Genomic DNA, 18271 nt, shown 5'->3' on the forward strand with positions numbered 1-18271 from the left:
GGTATCAAATCAGCACACATTCCTTTGAAAATATATGGAATGAGCAATTCTAGTGTCCTAGTTGATTCTATACTGTGAAATATATACCACTTTCTCCCACCTTTGGAGTGCAGATGTGGAAATTTCAGACTCAACCTATTGACATATACCCTCTTGGAGAATATTTTACTCTTTTCATGTGGGATTCATGTCATACTGTTTTTAAAATACATTCAGTTATTTCAGTTATTGCATTATTTCCTTCCCCGGAGACTGCATCTCGACACGGTGGGAAGGCTTATGTGCTCCAGTGACCCTCAAACTTGTGCCCATGGGAGTTTTAACTCCTGATAGGGCCGCCCAGGCCAAAGGGTAGGTACTAGACGAAAAGCAGTCTGCTGGTCGCCCCCAGATTGTGGCTTGAGCGATAGGCCAACAACCTATTGATTTAAAAAAAATGTAAGTTACAGAAACACAACAAGGTAGCCATTCTGCCAAAAGGATAGTAGAGCCTTGTTTGGGCCTGAGTGGTGTCTGAAGTCATGGGAAAGATTCAGATTTGGAGAGTTGCATTTTTTGGAGCAAGGGACTGAATAAAAGCTACAAAACTTTGTCTAGTTGCTGTTGACATGAAGAAACCAGGCCAGTTAAACACACTGGCACTGTCACATGGTCCAGATGCTGCTGCTGGCTTTTTGATTTGTTTGGCCGTATTTTGTAGCTGGGCATACTACTCTTAGGCAGAGAAGTGGAGGTGAAGCCACTCTTGTTCCTGCTAGGAGAATAGATAGACAGGCTCTGTTTTCGACTCCTGTCTCATCACAAGATGCACTTTGGAATGGGTGGGGTTGTCCCGAAGTGAAGGCAGAAAATATGGAGTAACTAAAATTGAAAGTGGATCTAGGGTGATTGGTGTGTGCTAGGGGAGGCACCACTGTGAAAAACTAAAATAGGGCTGTAGTGCTCTCTGGTTACTGGAAGCCCAGGGAATTCTTAAGAGGACAGATCACATGGCCTGCATGTAGGACCTTTTAATGTACTGTGGCAAACAGTTGACTTGGGAAAGGTTCATCTTGCAATGAGGTCCTAATTTAAAATATGTCCAGCATCCTCCAGTTGGAAAAAAACAGAAACCACAAACCAGGAAAATAAGGTTGCTTTAGTGCTCAGAAGGAAGATCCAAACAGACGTACAGAGCGTTCATTCCATCTGTTTGGTTTGCCTTTAATAAGCAAAAAATAGTAGAGGTAGCTGTGGAAATTCATACAGCAGCCACCTAGGTATCCATGCTCAACTTCATCAAGTTCTGTTATATAAATGAAAGGTTGTTGCCAACTCGAAGGATTCTACCTCTGAACTCATACTTGGTATTTTCCTTAAAGCATCCGCTCCTACAGTCGTGAATATATGAAAATATTATTTTTCATTTAAAAAAAGTTTATAGTCTTCATGGTTGTGGAGAAATGCTTGAAACTGTGATATGAATATATCTGTAAGACTCCCAAGAACCAGAAGGCAAATAAAAAACCAAAATGTGATTTATTTATTTTTTAGGGATGGGGAGGGGAATGGCTCATCTCTTTAAACACTTTGGGATTGGTAATACTACAGGTTTCACTGGGTGCATTGACTCTCTGATGCTGCAGCTAGCTGTTGGACATTTAGTTCCCAAATGTTGGATTTTTAGGGCATTGGGAGTTCACAAGCATTTGGACTGAGAAGAAACTGAAGAGGGAAGTTGTTGATTTCTCTTGAGATCTTCTATACCTGTCCAGACCACTTCCCTGGAATGCTTTGTGCAATGTACTTGATCAATGGCTCTTTTGGTTTAGTAGATATTCGAGCTTGCTTTAGCTAGTACTGATCTTGAAATTCCCGATTTCTTTGAGCAGGTGAACTCTTCATTCCTTACATGTCCTATTGAGATGAAAAGGTTGTCTTCATCTGCTGATAGAGAAAGGAAGATGAAGAAGAAAAGAAAATTATTAAGAAAACACCCCTTCTGTAATGAAAGTGACTGAAAATTATGCATTGCAATAAGAATAACTGGTCTAAGATCAGGCTAAATATGCAAATCTTATAATCTTGTTCACAGATGGAACCACACTGTTCATCCCAACAAATGCATCTCTCAGTAACAGTTTAATGCCCAGGTCATGGTCTAATATTGTTCAGGTTCAAATGTGCAACAGAACCGAGTAGCAGGTTGTCCAAGGTCTTTGGGGGAATCTAAATTGAAATGACAAAAGCAGCTTCCCCATAGCACAAGTAAAGGTAGTAGATGGGACAAGGGGGAGCAGGTGGAAGGCCCATATACAGTCAGTCACTGATACACAGTGTTGCTGATACATTCTGTTTTCTGAACTGGATTTTGCTCAATGAAATGAACTTTCTGCTCATGCATAGCAGACAAGCCCTACAATGCCTTGCAGAGTGGCACTTCAAATAAATAAAAGGTGATTAGGGAAGCACTAAGTTTTGGTTTTCAAAGGAACATACTCAAGCATCATTTAAACTTGGTTGCAAGAAGATGAATTGCATTTAGCATCTATGGATTGTCCGGTATTTGGGAGAAAATCTTCCTTCTCTCTCCCTCTTCGTTCATCCCACTGACACCCTTCCTGGACGATATAGTAAGAAAAAAAGCTATTCTGGTCCCTGACAAGCAAAATACCAAAACATGTGGGTCTTTGGGGTGCTTAGTTAGTCAGATCTGACAAAGTTCAATTAGAATTTGCCATTTTTGTTTTCTTACAATATTATTTTGTTCAACTTCTGTAACTAGAACATCTTAGTGGTTTCAGAGCACAGTGCAACACCTAGTACTGCTCTTCCCGCCCTCCCCCCCCCCCATCACTGTAATTGAAATGTAGTTTCAGGCGTAAATGAGGTTGGACTCTCATAATTTAATCAGTGTTTTGCCTATTAAGCAAGAGTAGTACAGTAAGTGTTTGGGTGTGATTGCTTGATGTTTCATGCTAAGTGTTGTTATAGCACCTTAGAGGAACATTTATATAAAATATTTAAAGCTTTATCTTAATGGCTTTTGGCAATGAACCGTTATCCAAATGAAAACCATTTGGAAACTCTTAGGATTTAAGACTCTTCAAGACAGCGGCACGCTAAGGTTTGTGACAACTATTTGTGAGATGTGAATAATTCTGCTCTATGCATAAGTCCATAGAAGTGTCTTTTCTCATCTAGATGTGGGTGCTGAAGTTCTGGAGTGTTCATTCTGGTAAGGAGTTGATGTCGGTGTCAGGAGAGCTGCATCATTACATACCACTGACTCATACACAGCTATGCCAGTGTAATGTACATTGGTTTAGCAGATTTGCTCTGAAGGAAGGGAGAAGCAGTTAGATGTCTTTGCAGTGCTCCTCCACTTACACACCAATGTAAATCAGTAGTTAACTCAGAAGTAAACAGTGTAATTTACACTGGTGTGAGTAAAATCAGAATCTGGCCCAAGTTTCAAAGCTGATAGCTTTAGTTTATTCTCTTATACTGGCATATCTGCTGGTTTGGGAAGCCATTTTTATCCAACTCTGTTATAGAGACAAGTCATTATTTTAATCAGAGTATTGGTTTTAAGAGTGTTCCATATGATAAATACCAGTGAATTTTGCTATATGAAGAACCCACATTTTGATTCCTTAGGAAAAAAATCATTTTTTTATTTACTTCTGAGTTTAATAAGTAAGTTTGCATGACTTTCAACATGATCATACTGAGAGATGTGTAGATACTTCCAGTAACCATTCCGATTTTGTTGTTTCCTTTTGTTTTAAAAAGTACCCAACTAAGGGATAGCTGCAACTTGCACACATTCTCTTTTGGCATTTTCTGACACAGTATTTCTTCATTTGATTTATTTGCTGCCTCGTGGTGTTGTGACCTGCTAACGAGTCCCATCTGCATTTCCAGATAACCATTAAAAATCTCAACTAACTTAAGTTTCTAATAAAATAGTATTTCTTTATATGGCATGTGTTATCAAAGGGTCTCAAATTGCATAACAAACCTTAAATTACCTCCTTCTCTTCTATAAAAATGGGAGAACTGAGGTAGAGGCTAAATGATTTGCTCAGCTTTTAAATATTTTTCTGTGATTCATTTGTACATCTTTATCTAAACTTCTGTTGAGATGGAATTTCTATCTTGCCTGACACAGATATAAGGCACTAAACCAAACAGGAAATTTCTTATGTGGTAGTTAGATTTACCAGTACCGTTGTCTGTAAATGCACTACTCTTAATTGCTTTCAGTACTGGCTTGCTCCGTGGCCATTGCTTCTATGGAATTGCTGTTTAGAAATGTCAGTAGCTCTTTTCCTTGGTTATATGTAGATGCTTATTGCCACCACTTTGCCTTCCGTGGGACCTGTTGCATGCCTGGCCAGACTGGCAGGTACAGTTCTTAATTATGGGTGATATCATTCCTCTTGCCTTGCAAAGATGGTAATACGATTAACGGCCCATTGTACATCAGACCTAAATATATGGTAAGTCTCCCCACCCCAGTTGATGCAGAAGAATGTAATGGAATTCCAGTACACCCTTGCTGTAATGAACCCCTGGGGATCCAAGCCATTTGTTTGTTATAGCCAGGGGTTCGTTATAGTGAATGAGCCCTGAAGGCGGGAGGGGAGGCGGTTGACACCTCAAGCCGCGCAATGAGAGCTGACAGCTCCCCCAACTCCTCTGCACCCAGGGGGGGGCAGCTCTTCTGGCCCTAGGACATGAGGAGTTCTAGGGCCCCTCTGCACCAGCAGGGCTCGAGGTGGGATCCAGGGACTGGGTTTTCTATAGCCCAAGGTTCGTAATTGTGAAGGGCGTTATAACGACGGTGTTGAGTATGCAGTGTTCTGAGAATGTTGTATGATCAAAAGCATCAAATGTAAATAATCAAATGAAATGAGGGGGCGGGGGCGTTGTGGAAAGAGATGAACTGTCTTATAGGCAGCAGAAGGAGCCTGGTGCATTATGTAGCTACCACCTAAGTTCAAAGCCACAAGGGGACATGGTTCCTTTCTTGCAGGGCAAAGGAGCTGAGCAGGAGGGAAAGATACCAAATGTGATGAAAGTGGAGCTCTGCTCTTGCATTTTGTACATCCTTGGACTTGGCAGCCACTTTCTCCAGCGTCCCAAGATCGGTGTGCAAGCCACTTCTGACCCTCATGCTGCTGCATGCCCTGAATTCCCCCACTCATAGTCAGTTACGTAGCCTCCTCTCCTGCAGTGTTCTTCAAGAGGCAGGCTGAGGAGCAAACAGTCATTTTGGTTTGTATGACACCTTGTTGATCGTTAATACAGCTGTTTTTGAGTGGCTGCAGAGCCTTATGTACATAGCCCTGTTGCTAAGGAAAAGAAACAGTTCTGAAGTGCTGACAGCTAATTAAACTTCACAGTACGCTGTGTAAGTGGGGAAGTAGTATTCCCATTTCATAGCGGGGAAAGCTGAGAGACCGATTTAAAGACATAGATAAGATCATACAGCAAACTGGTGGCACAGCCAGGACTAAAATTTAGGAATATCTGAATTGCAGTCCATGTTTGGTTAGCTAGACCATCCTGCTTTTCCACAGCATCATATAAATAGGAAGAAGATCCATGAACTCAAGGGAAATTGTTTGGCAGAAATATATTCCACAATCCAAAAACATAATATAAGTGAAAGATAGAATCTGTCCATGTAATCTCAGTAAACCTGCAATCATAATTTCCTTAAGTCTATTGCAGTTAGCCACCTTGCTTTTGATTCTCATGATGTGAAATCTCTGGGAAATGGTTTTGTAACCACAGATGAGTCATCTACTTCGAGTGTACAATATGTCTTGTATAGACTCCTGCAAGGGTATTGACCCAGGAATATCAGACAATCTGCAGTGTGCTTAACTTTTTACTGCAGAGGATGTTTCTCTTGTCATTGGACTAAGATCACCTATACTCAGATGAATAATTTTGTATGCTCGGATATTTTGCAGTGATCAGACTACAGCTTAGCTAAAAATAAGAGTTGGTGTAAAAGCCAGTCAGAAGGTCCTGTGACACGTTGTAGGTGAATCTGGGTTTATGTAGTATGTACTCATGTTTTTTCCAATAAAAAGTAGGTTCACATTGTAGACCCACCAAGGATTCAGGGCAGATAATGTGCTGAGCAAGCTTTAGGCAGTTCAGTTTCCTCTTCTGGCTGCGTTTCAGGAAATGAGGACAATAGGATGAATAAACAATGATTATACATTTTTAGACTCTGGTTAGCTCTAATTATCGCTTTGAGAAGAAGTGAGAAGTAAATGCTATCACAGTGGCAACAAATCTTGTTGAAAAATAAACATACAAAGTTCTTTCTACAGCTGCCTAATATTCAGATGAATACTAAAATAAAACATTGGTGAAAGCACAAAAAAAACACTCAAAACCCAACCACAAAACTTGTACAGTGTGTACTAAATTTCCATTTCTAGAAAGTAAATGTTCTATGTTACCTAATACAAGTTCAGGTAATCCCTAGTTTCAGCAGCATGTAGCTGCTTAAGACATAGACTTCAAATAAACCCCAAATCCTTTTCAATGCTCTTTACTAATTTCTTCATATTTAGCATGTGCTACAAATACATTCTCACACATGTGAAAGGGACAATGAACTTTCCCATATGTCTGGGTAAAGCTTGTTTGAGTAGATAAGCCTCTCAAAGTGATCTGAAGGCCAACACACTGGCTTTGTCAGAGCAAGTTTAAGTACGAACTTCTCACTGAACATTACGCCACCATGGTCTCCCCGGTTACATCAGGATTTTTAAAGTGCCAGAGTTGATTGCCTTTGCTTGAGCATCACAGAAATTGAGGGGTAATCTCCAAGGTGACCAGTTTCCAAACCACTTGGGTCAAAACCAGCATCTTACACTGAACTAGGAAAATGTTTGGTGGATATGGATATCAGGTGTCATGCTACTAGCAAGAAGCAACACTGAGTGGGGGGCTGCCATCTTGTGCAGTTGCTGAGGTTTCAGTGGTCTCCAAATATATTACACTCATCATGCAATTAGTTTTCTATGTAGATGTGGAAAAGACCAGGCTTACAGTAACTAAGTCGCCAAATTAAGGTGAAAACATTCTTGATTATTGCATGATAATCCAAGAAGTTGGAGATCCAACAGGGCCCCCAAGACTGTGCCTCTTACTAACAAAGAATTTAAAATGGAGTATCAGTGAACGTGAAATACAGTGTTGGTGTAGTGAGATGCAGGTGACCGTAATACCGCAACTGGACACTAATATTTAAAGTTAAGTAACTGACACCTTTTTAGAAATTTTCAAATTTGTACAAATTGTAATGCTTAATGCTACCTCAGATAGCTGATCAGTTAAATCTAAAATAGAATAGTTGTGACATTTGAATGCAGTTGTGAGCTAACACCTTTACTCTTGAGTAGCATCAGATAACTTCTACAAATATAATTGTAAAAAGTGGATGGTGAGCTCTTGAAAGTAGGGACCTAGCACAAGCGAGGCCCTGTACTGACTGGGGCTTTTGGGTGCTATTGTAATATGAATACATGTGTATAATAACACCTATGCAATTTCTGCATTCCAACTAAATTCTTTGTACACAAACCTCCTAAGGGAATGTATTATGTATACAAAATTCTGTGTGTTAAAGATGACTTTGAGTAGAAAGATACTGAATTTAAGCGAGCAGTCCATAGGGCACAGGATAGCTGCTTTTATTTGACTCTGTTTAGTTGAATATTCTAGTTGCTTTACCATAGGCCTGATCTAGACTTGAAAGTTGCACTGGTCTAATTATGTTGGTTAGGAATGGGATTTTTTTTTTACTGATACAGTTATTATTTATACTGGTACAATCCTTAATGCGGATGCAGTTAGGCTGGCATAAAGCTGCCTTATACTATTATAGTTTATTTCCTTTCCCATAGAGGAAGAGCTATACTGGTACGGATCACTTTCTTAACCAACATCAAATAGTTCAATCCCTGTAAAGTAGATGCAGTTAACTTTACTAGTATGGCAAAAGGGTTACAACTTTCTAGTGTAGACAAGGCCATAAACTTCATTCTCTTTATAAAAAGAAATGTAGACCAAACCAAAATGTAGATGGTCAAAATGTGGAACAGAGTGCAGTAATGTGACTTCGTATATATTTCAGTTGCTGTAAAGTGCCAAGAACTAGGGATGGATACAAAAGAAAAGGATCAAGAAATATACATATTTTAAAAAATACACTCTGTTCACATTCAATATCTGAGGGCTTGTTTCCGCTTGTCCCTTCATATTGCTACGCTTGGAGAGGTTGCCACAGTAATTTTTGCTGGTGTTCAAAGAAAAAGTACTGCTCTTCTCATGGTTCTTCAAAAAAAAGATGTTTAAGTTTAAACTTATAACTCAATTACGTTTAGGCTCAGTGACTTGTTTTTTGTCCTTTGCAGATGAGAATGAAACCTGTATGCTAAGTTTGTTTTTTGTTTTTTGTTTTGTTTTTTGGTTACAATTTGAAACAGAGGTTATTCAATTAACTTTTTCAGTCTTTTTAAAAGGCTTTGTCTTATTTGTTTCAAACCATTATATTAATATTGTATTAATATTAAAAACCAATATTGTTTCAAACCAATATTAATAAGTTTTGTCAAGGTACTGAGCTGCACTTGGGCCATGTCTCTTTGAACGCCAGCTTTAAATGTCAGTCTGCATATGTGATATGGAGACATACAATTTTAAGAGAATGAAAGTAAGTGTATCTGAACAGCTCTATTCTTATTGGCACTGCAAATGCCCGACTTTCATGGAGAAAAAGGAAACTCATATTTTCCTGAGTTACTTCCTTCCCAATGTGCTGCAGTGAGGCACTTGAAGACTAGAAGTGAATGGATTGTAAATAAGAAAGTAATTTGTTTATTTCCTGATGTTACAGATCTGGTGACTGGAAATATTCCCTATGGTCAAGCAACACTTTCAGCCAACCTTGGTTTTTTTAATTAAATGAACTTAAATTTTGAGGTAAGATTTCTCTTTACTTTTACTTGTAAATTTGAATGGTTAACAGTTGTTTAACTTCAGTGGGAGCTTACTCTAATACTTCTAAAGAATCTTTTCAATTTATCTTCTGCCCGGAGGCTTCTCCCCGACTCTTCGGCTCTGTTTAAGAGCCGGGCTGCCCGAGCGCTACCGGCTTCGGGCAGCCCCCGTGCCTCCGGACCCTGCGCCGCCGGAGCCCGGGAGGAGAAGTGCCCGGCTGGGGGCGCAGGGTCCGGAGGCAAGGGGGCTGCCCAAAGCCCGAGCGCTACCGGCTTCACGGTTTGCCGGGCAGCCTCCAGACCCTGCGCCCCCGGCTGGGCGCTTCTCCTCCTGGGCTCCAGCTGCGCTGGGGAAGCGCCGGCTGGGGGCGCAGGGTCTGGGGGCTGCCCGGCAAACCGTGAAGCCGGTAGCCCTGGGGCAGCCCTTTCCCCGTGGCTGGGAGTGGGAGGGAGGAGGGGGCGGAGTTAGGGCGGGGAAGGGGCAGAGTTGGGGCGGGGCTAGGGGTGGGGAAATGGGCGGTCCCAGGGCCCGTGGAGGGTCCTCTTTTTGTATTTATTAGAAATGGTAACCCTATGCTGGTCCACCCTGGTTCCAAGCCCCCACCAGCTATCTCCAACAGGCTGCTCTTTCTGCAAGCAGTGGACAAAGCAGGCGGCTGCCAAACGACGTTAGAAGCGAGCATTGTGCAACTTTAAACGAGCATGTTCTCTAATTGATCAGCAACGTAACAACGAAACAATGTTAACCGGGACGACGTTAAGTGAGGCATTACTGTAAGTCAGAAGATGACTAGGTGGGGTTCATATTAGACTACTTTGGAGGAAAAGTGGCAAAAGGAATAGGGAAAATCATGAGCAGACAAACTTCATATGGGGAAAAAGGCTGTTTGAATGCAGAGACTTTTGAGGCCTTGTGTACACTCGTGACTCTGTCACTTCGGCCTGCTCAGAGCTGTCTTTTTGTTTTTTTTAATGGTAGCCATGTGCGTAAAATGATGTTACTACTAGGAAAGGACACAAATGGCTACAGCTGTATTTGTCACTTCAGTTCACTTTGTCATTCTCTGGTCAGACAACTTGGGAGTTGAAACAACTTTAAGATTTTTGCTGGGAGGTGTATGGGCTATATGGACATCCTGCTTTGAATCCACAGTTTACATGCTAATCGTGTGTGCTTTGGATTCTTGTGTATTCAGGAATAAGATGAGAATTTCGATCACTAAATGAAGACAGAGCCACCACATAATCTTACTCTGTCCTTCCTTGGCATCTTTTAATTGTTCGCTTCTTCCCACATATATGATACTAAATTCTAGATTGTAAGCTCCTCAGGGCAGGACCTTGGGCTGCTTGTTTTGTGAAGTTCCTGATGCACATTTGGTATAAACACTTCTTTTATGAATTGTACTATTTTTTGACAGCCTTCTAAAAACATGTGTTGGTCCTCAATTAAAAATGTGTACATGGTAGAGGAGTGTCTGTAGCTATGGAGCCCATGAGTCTAAAGGTCTATCACAAAGTTATGTGGCCAACTGAAGTCTTCAGTTGACAAAAATACTTGTATATGCTCAGATTGCATGCTGCCTAGAATGGTGACAATATACTGATTAGGAAATGTAAATGCTTCCAAGGTCATAAAATTCTCTCTAGTTTAACTGAACAAGTTTCTTCAATATTTCCCAGTCAGGCTAGAAAGTTTCTCAATTCTGGATAGACTGTACAGTTGGGGTGCATGGGATGCCACCCCACTCCAGAAAAGGAAGGGGACAAATCCGCACAATCAGTGGAAGGGGCTCCAAAGCAGCAGCGGCACTACAATTTACTTTATTAAATCAACAGCCAAAGTAACACAGTCATAGGGCACTTCCAAAAGGTCCCTTAATTGAGCGTACACTACCATGCTTGGAGCCATTGCTCCTCGTAGTCTAGTACAGACTGGGGGGGGGGTCGTGAGTTATTACATGCAGGGTTGCGAGCTGTTAGCCTCCAGCCCCAAACCCTGCTTTGCCTCCAGCATTAATAATGGTGTTAAATATATATATTCAAAAAGTGTTTTTAATATATAAGGGGGGTCACACTCATAGGCTTGCTGTGTGAAAGGGGTCACCAATACACAAGTTTGAGAACCACTGGTCTAGTATGTTAACAATCTTTGTTTTTTTCCTGCCACCCATCACTGTAGTATCTGAGCACCTTTTCTGTAAAATTGATAGTAGTAGCCAAGTCTCTGGTAGATGTCCTGAAGTCTCAGGGACTTCTCCCATGGTGGGATAAAAGCAGGTGTTTTTTAAAATTGTAGTAACTTTATTTAATATTGATTTTGTTTGAGGATTGGTTGGTTGGTTAGTTGGTGCTTTTGGCATTGGAAAGGGAGCGTAGTCTTTGAAAGTCTTTGCGAAAAGGCTTGCTGTAAATGAAAGATTTTGCAGTATTTCCAGCAGACTTTCAGTCTCTGCATTCACCTAATCACAATTGTTTGTATTGCCTTATTTTCAGTGCTACATATTTCTACCCCTTTTCTTTATTGCCTTTATTTGCTCTTGGCTTTTTCTGATGCACACTGCCAAACAGAACAGATTATTCCGACAAAGTTTTGCCGAATAAGAATACAAGTTACTTATTAAATGAAGGAGAATAGGGGTACTAAAGTTGCTAGTGCTTATTATCCACAGCAGAAAAGGTACCTAAAGTGGAATTATAGATGAAGTACTCAAATGTTGAGTTGAGACTCAGGTCTCTCATGAATGTAGGAGCAGCTGTGTCAATATCTGTACACCTCCAACCATTGTTTAACTTATTGTTGGTGACTGATACTTCAGCTGGCTTCTGAAAAAAGATAGAAATGTGAGTATGTAACTCAGACGAATGTAAAGCTAACACTAACTGATCTAGAGCATCCTTATTATCTGTGCCAAGCCTGCTGGAAAATAGCATTATAACAATTCAAATAGTTGAAGACCATTTTGTGGTTCCATTATTATTCTCTTTTACTTAAAGATATCAAATAACGATGGATAAAAATCTAGTCAGTTTTCATTTTAGAAGTTGATTAAATCATCTCTTAATATAGATGTATTAAGTCTGGCTATACAACTGGCTGAGCTGGATTGGTATCTACTGTAGCAATCAGGCAGAACAGGTGCTGTTGCAGGAGTATTCTTGGCTTAACCATAAGAAAATCCCCCAGGAAATATTTGCAGTTTGTTCTTGTTTGTCTGATTTATAAGTGAATCACTCAAAGTACACACACATTTCTCTCCCCTCTGACAGCAACAGCTAGTGCTGCTGCCTGTATGTATAAGTGAACTGTAGAGTAAGTGATACTCAGAATAAAATCACTTGAGCATTTTGATTTCCTGTTTTGCTCTTGAAGTTTAGGAAAAAATGCATCCAAAAGGACAGGGAAAACGGTTGCATTTTAAGCTTAGGCTCCCCAACTTGAGCTTGTTTTTCAGTGTTCAGGCGTATTCTATGATGTAGAGTAGGGGTTCTCAATCTTTTTCTTTTTGAGGCTCCCCCAGCATGCTATAAAAATTGTAGGTCCCGGTGGGGGCCTCAATGCTCACCTTCCTATCTCCCCCTGCCCCCCCAATTTGGATGTATGCAATATTGAAGCATCTGGATAAATAATGTTACATTAGATAAATATTGCTCTACAGCAGTATGGCTTCAGCCATCATCATTTGTTGAAGTCATCCATCTTAACTCTCAGAAGAGAGATGGAATAAAGTTAATCTTTTTTCTTTTCCCCCTCTCCCACCCGTGGGTGGAAGCAGGAAGTATAGATACTGTGTTAGGAAGGATGATAATTTATATCACTTTACTTGAGTGATGCTGCATATGATATGAATAAAATGATGACTTCAGGTAGAAACTTGGTTCACTGACAATTCCCAGCATTAAATTTAAGAGTGTAATGATTGGACTGGGGTGTGAAATAAAATAAGTTTTTTAAAGTTCCAGTTGGAGGGCTGATGATGGCAGGTATTAGTCTGAATAGGGAACTTTTTTGAATTATTTTTGCTTCCAGATATGTGGATGCTGCTAAACGTAAGAATAAACTTAATCAAAAAATGAGCCTGGATGGTTCTATAGGTGCAATGGGATAACAGTATGTGCTAGTAATAGCAGAGAAATCACCATTATGTCCCATTTGAAGTAATAGATGGAGATTAGAGATTTCTTCCTGAGTTCCATCACTGAAAACTATTCATGCATTGTAGAAAGGTAAATCTCAAGGCCCTTGGGTTGCACAGGCAGTCTTCAAGGAAAGCGGAATCAGAAACTGCGAAGAATTCAGCTGGTTTGGTTGAAAGTAAATAGGAATTCTACAAATGGATCATACAACATAGAGTCGTTCTGAGTATAAGTGTCACCAGGGTTAGCATTGGAAGTGCTGTTATAAATATGGCCAAGCAGACTGCTCCATGCCTGCCCACTACTACCCAGTCACCTTTCTCTGTCATCCCTAGATTGGTAACTACTGTAGCAATCAGACAGAACAGGTGCTGTTGCAGGAATATTTTGGCTTAACCATGAGAAACTGCCCCATCTCCATTCAAGGGATGAAGAGAGGAAGAGCTTGGGTCATTATAATAGCTTACATATACCATCATAGGTCCTTTGGGGTTTCAGAAATAATTCAGCTGTCAGACTGAAAGACTGTCTTTGGAAGTAACAAGCCTGGCTGAACTGAAAAGCTGATTTGTCATCTTGTCCTTTCAGGTTGGACTGTCTGGCAGTGGAATGACTATCTTTAAAATAAAGTTCCTGAAAACTCTTGAACTTAGCTACCAGTCAAGAGAGTATCACTTTGAGAATCATAACAGAACAGGAAACACACTTAGTACTGATACAAGCAAGGCAATCCTTGAAAAAGAAGGGGGATTATGTTGTTAAATTTAAAATATTACCATTCTTGGGTTATAATCAACATACCTAAATGTCTTAAATCTGGAGATGTCCCTTCATTTATCCATCCACGTCACAAAGCATTGGCTTGAAGGAGAAACCAGTTCTTTAAAGAAATTAACACATTAAAATATGACCTAGTTTTTTAAAATGAACCCTTTAAATGCAATCAAATCTTACTAATTTGGGTCCCGATCTGAGCCATTTCATCTGTCATTTCTAAGGTTTGTTTAATCAATTAATGTCCTCCTCCTAGTGGAAACGATATTCTGTGTGGTGATAGTTTTGTTATAGAACCAGTACCTGTGCTGGCATGCATGAAATTATTATGCATAGTTTCCCTGAATTTACAGCCGCACAGCAGATCCGTGGCATAACACATGTCTCTTGAGTCTCATTCAGTACCCGATGCTAGAGGTCTGCGTGGGCCTAATTTTTAGATCCGTGGGGTCAGCATGACAGCTGTGTGCACTTGCACGCCTGGACCGCTCCTGCCCGCTGCTGCCCCTGCTGTGTGGTGTGTGCACTGTGGGATGAGGGGCTGAACTCTTCCGCACATTTGCTATGCAGCACGCATCGCACAGCAAGGTGGCCGCACCTGGCAGGAGTGGGACATGCAGCCACACTGACCCCATGGACAGGGAGAAAGGATAGCTGACCCAAGCCTGAGAGGGTCCAGAGGTTTTCCCCTCCTGGATCTGACACTTGTCGTCAGGTCATGAGCATACTTCCCTCTCAGGCCTCCTAGTCTCTACTGACCTAGGGAGTAAGAAATTTGACCTGAGAATAAAACCTCTCACATGACATCAGTGAGCACTAACTAGAAGGGCCCCCAAGTGGCCTGCTACATTTTTTGTAGACCTCAAATAATCCAGAACTGGTGCAAATAGCAAAGATTCTTTTAAAACAACGGTTCTCAAACTGTGGGTCCGAGTTTCTTTTCATAGGGTCGCCAGGGCTGGTGTTAGACTCCCTGCCATCGGGGGCAGAAGCTGAAGCCCGAGCCCCACTGCTCAGGGCTGAAGCCAACACGTGAGCAACTTAACTTCATTCAGCCCACTGTGGAATGGGGCCACGGGCGATTGCCCTGCTTACCGCCCGCTAACACCAGCCTTGATTCTAGACTCTAGAACAGGGGCGGGCAAACTTTTTGGCCTGAGGGCCGCATCGGGTTTCAGAAATTGTATGGAGGGCTGATTAGGGGAGGCTGTGCCTCCCCAAACAGGCAGGTGTGGCTTGGCCCCCTCCCCCTATCTCGCCCCTGATGGCCCCCCAGGACTCCTGCCCCATCCAACTCACCCTGTTCCCTGATGACCCTTCTGGACCACTGCCCAATCCACCCCCCCCCCATCTCCTGACCACCTCTGGACTCCCCACCCCTAACTGCCCCCAGCTGCCCCATCCAACCCCTCCTCTCCTTCCTGACTACCCCCCCCCCCACCCTCGGACCTCTGCCCCATCCAACCTGCCCTGACCACCTCTGGGACCCCTGTCCCCATTCAACCCCCCTGTTCCCCACCCTCTGATCGCCCTGACCCCTATCCACACCCCCGGCCCCTGGCCACCGCCCAAACTCCCCTGCCCTCTAGCCAACTCCCCTCTCCCGCTCCCTGCCCCCTTACCGTGCTGCCTGGAGCACTAGTGGCTGGCGGTGCGGCTGCACCATGACAGGCAGCCGTGCCGCCCGGCTGGAGCCACCCACGCACTGCGCAGCACATAGCACCCGATCAGGCTGGGCTCTGCACCTGCGCTGCCCCAGGAGCTCGCCACCCAGAGCATTGCGCCGGTGGCACAGTGAACTGAGGCTGTGGGGGAGGGGGAACAGCAGGGGAGGGGCTAGGGGCAAGCCTCCCAGGCCAGGAGCTCAGGGGCCGGGGAGAAAGGTCCCGTGGGCTGGATGTAGTCCACACGCTGTAGTTTGCCCACCTCTGCTCTAGAATGTAGAGTAATACAGGACACGGGGGTTGTATAGTAATTTTTGTTGTCGGAAGTGGGTCACAGTGCAATGAAGTTTGAGAACCTCTGTTTTAAAAGATGCTTTAAAATTTGTCTGAATTGATACAGAAGCAACTAATTTGGAGGCTAAAGCCCTTGTTACATCTGTGTAGTATTCAGGTCTTGTCAGGTTGCGTTGCAGGGCTCTAGCCTCTCTGTTGTACCCACTGTATTAAGTCCAGAGATACAACCTCCAACCTTGGTTAACATCTCACTACTGATAGTTGCAGCAGCTGCTATGAGTTGGGGGACTTGCAATAAGACCCTGGAAGTGACCATCTCATAACAAGTGGGGAACCAGAATGAATTGAGATTTCTGCCAACAGTGGGCATTTTATCATTTGTAACAGCTTGTTTGTTTGTTCTTTCTGTGCTGCCTGATTTTAATTTTTAATCTCATTTTCTCTTTTTTGAGTCAAGTGCATATCCTACATCATTAAGGTGTGATGTGAATTCATTTTGAAACCCTGAGGACATTTACTTGACATTTTAAAGTAAAATACGAATGAGTAGGATATAGTGGTTAGTAGCTAGACTTAAGAGGGATAAAAAGTTATAAGAAAACATAATTTGACTTTCTTTTGGCCTTGAGCAGTGGCTGTAAGGTAAATCTTTGGGAAATGATGAGTTTTTATAAGCAAATAAAGTAAAATGGCATAAGAGACGATGCATTTTTCATATGATGGAATGTTTTTATAGGAACTTCTAAATGTCATTGCAGATTAGTGTGGACAACAGGGACGCAAAAGCCTTTAAAAAGTGGGTCAAGTGATCTCATATTTATGTATAAGAATTCTAGTGTCCGCTTAGGTTGTGTAATGTCAAATGAATACAGTTCTTCAATATTCATATGCCTAGGATTGCATTTAGCACAGTATTTAATAATAAATTATAAATAAATATATTCTGAAAATCAAAACAGTTCATGACACTCCTTTTATTAATTGCATTAGTAAAAGGCAGAGGGAGATTTTTGTTAATATTACCAATTGTAATTAATTTTTGTTCATGAGTAAGGTTAAGATTTCGTCCCTGTTGTTTTTAATAAAACTCATGGACGTGGGCAATGAACAAAATTTCACGGAAACCTGTGACCTGTCTGTGACTTTTACTAAAAATAACCGGAGGGAGGGAGACTAAAGCCTGAGCAGAGGGGACTGACAGCCTGATCCCTGCTGCCGGAAGGGCTGACAGCTCCAGCTCCCACTACCTCCAAGTAGAGACCCAGAAAGTGCTGCAGCTGCTTTGGTGGCAAAGCCACCTTGGGAACCAGTGTGAGCACAGGTCACTTTGTCTGCCTGATCCGGCACTTGCTGGCCCCCCTCCACTCTTATCCTGGGTTCAGGAGTGAAAGGTCGCTCTCCCAGCTGACCAAGCTGTAATGAAGTGCTGACACAGTACCCAGCTCCTAGTCAAACTTCTCATAAAACGGACAGGAAGATGGCGAGTACCTAGATGTGCAGGTCTCATCCCTGGCTTTCCAGTAGTCGATCCTGAGCCTCCTAATCCACTCCCCACACCGGTTAGCGGTCCGGTGAATCCCTGGCACTGCCAGCATCTTTGCTATTAGCTGATACACCTGGTCGTTCCTGGAACTCCTGCTAAAGTCAAACTGTTTGCTTGCCTTGCACCAGAGATTATAAAATCAGGGTGTGCTCCTTTGACTAATTCACAGAGATCTTGGCCAAGGACTTCTTCATGTTGGTGGGCATTACAAATACAGGAGAAAGAATAGGAGTACTTGTGGCACCTTAGAGACTAACAAATTTATGTGAGCATAAGCTTTCATGGGCTACAGAGAACATGAAAAGGTGGGAGTTCTCCTACCAACTCTAAGAGGCTAATTAGTTAATATGAGCTATTGTCAGCAGGAGGAAAAAAAACTTTTGTAGTGATAATCAAGATAGCCCATTTAAGACAGTTTGACAAGAAGGTGTGAGCTTACTTAATGTGGGGAAATACAGGAGCAAGTTCATTCTGCTTGCAGTCCAGTGATCAGGACAGAATGGAAGGGTTAAATGCCAAGCAGCTCTACTTGATCTAGGGGGTTTCTTCCATTTCCTGGAAGTTGATTGGCCAGTCTGAGAAATCGTGTTGGCAGACTCTCAGGGCCCAAGTCTGGCGGGGGCTGGGGCCCAAGCTATGTCCACACTGCAAAACAATGGAGTTTGGGTCCAAGCATCCATGGGATTCAGGCTTGAACCCTCCACTCCTGAGGGATCCCTGGAGACAGGGCCCAGGCCTACGTTAGACAGAACTTTTCTATAGACATTTATAGGGGGGGTTGAGCTTGAGTCTGAGCCTGCCCCTGTGTAGGTCCCTTTGGCCCAGCACACTACAGGGGTCACTCT

At 42.4% G+C, this 18271-nt stretch overlaps 1 protein-coding gene across 8 annotated transcripts in view; it reads left to right on the plus strand.

Moving 5' to 3' along the window:
• The window catches only part of TLN2 (talin 2), a 378548-nt gene that overhangs the window by 128955 nt on the left and 231322 nt on the right, over positions 1–18271 (plus strand). For 6 of the 8 annotated variants that reach the window (XM_065558354.1, XM_065558350.1, XM_065558351.1 and 3 more), the window contains one exon: positions 8912–8997. The exons of the other annotated variants lie outside the window; for them this stretch is intronic. The gene's annotated coding sequence lies outside the window, so the exon portion shown is untranslated. The remainder of the gene's footprint in view (positions 1–8911; positions 8998–18271) is intronic. 8 annotated transcript variants of the gene reach the window in all.

The sequence above is a fragment of the Chrysemys picta genome, chromosome 10, assembly GCF_011386835.1.
Source record: "Chrysemys picta bellii isolate R12L10 chromosome 10, ASM1138683v2, whole genome shotgun sequence".
Lineage (NCBI taxonomy): Eukaryota > Metazoa > Chordata > Testudines > Emydidae > Chrysemys > Chrysemys picta.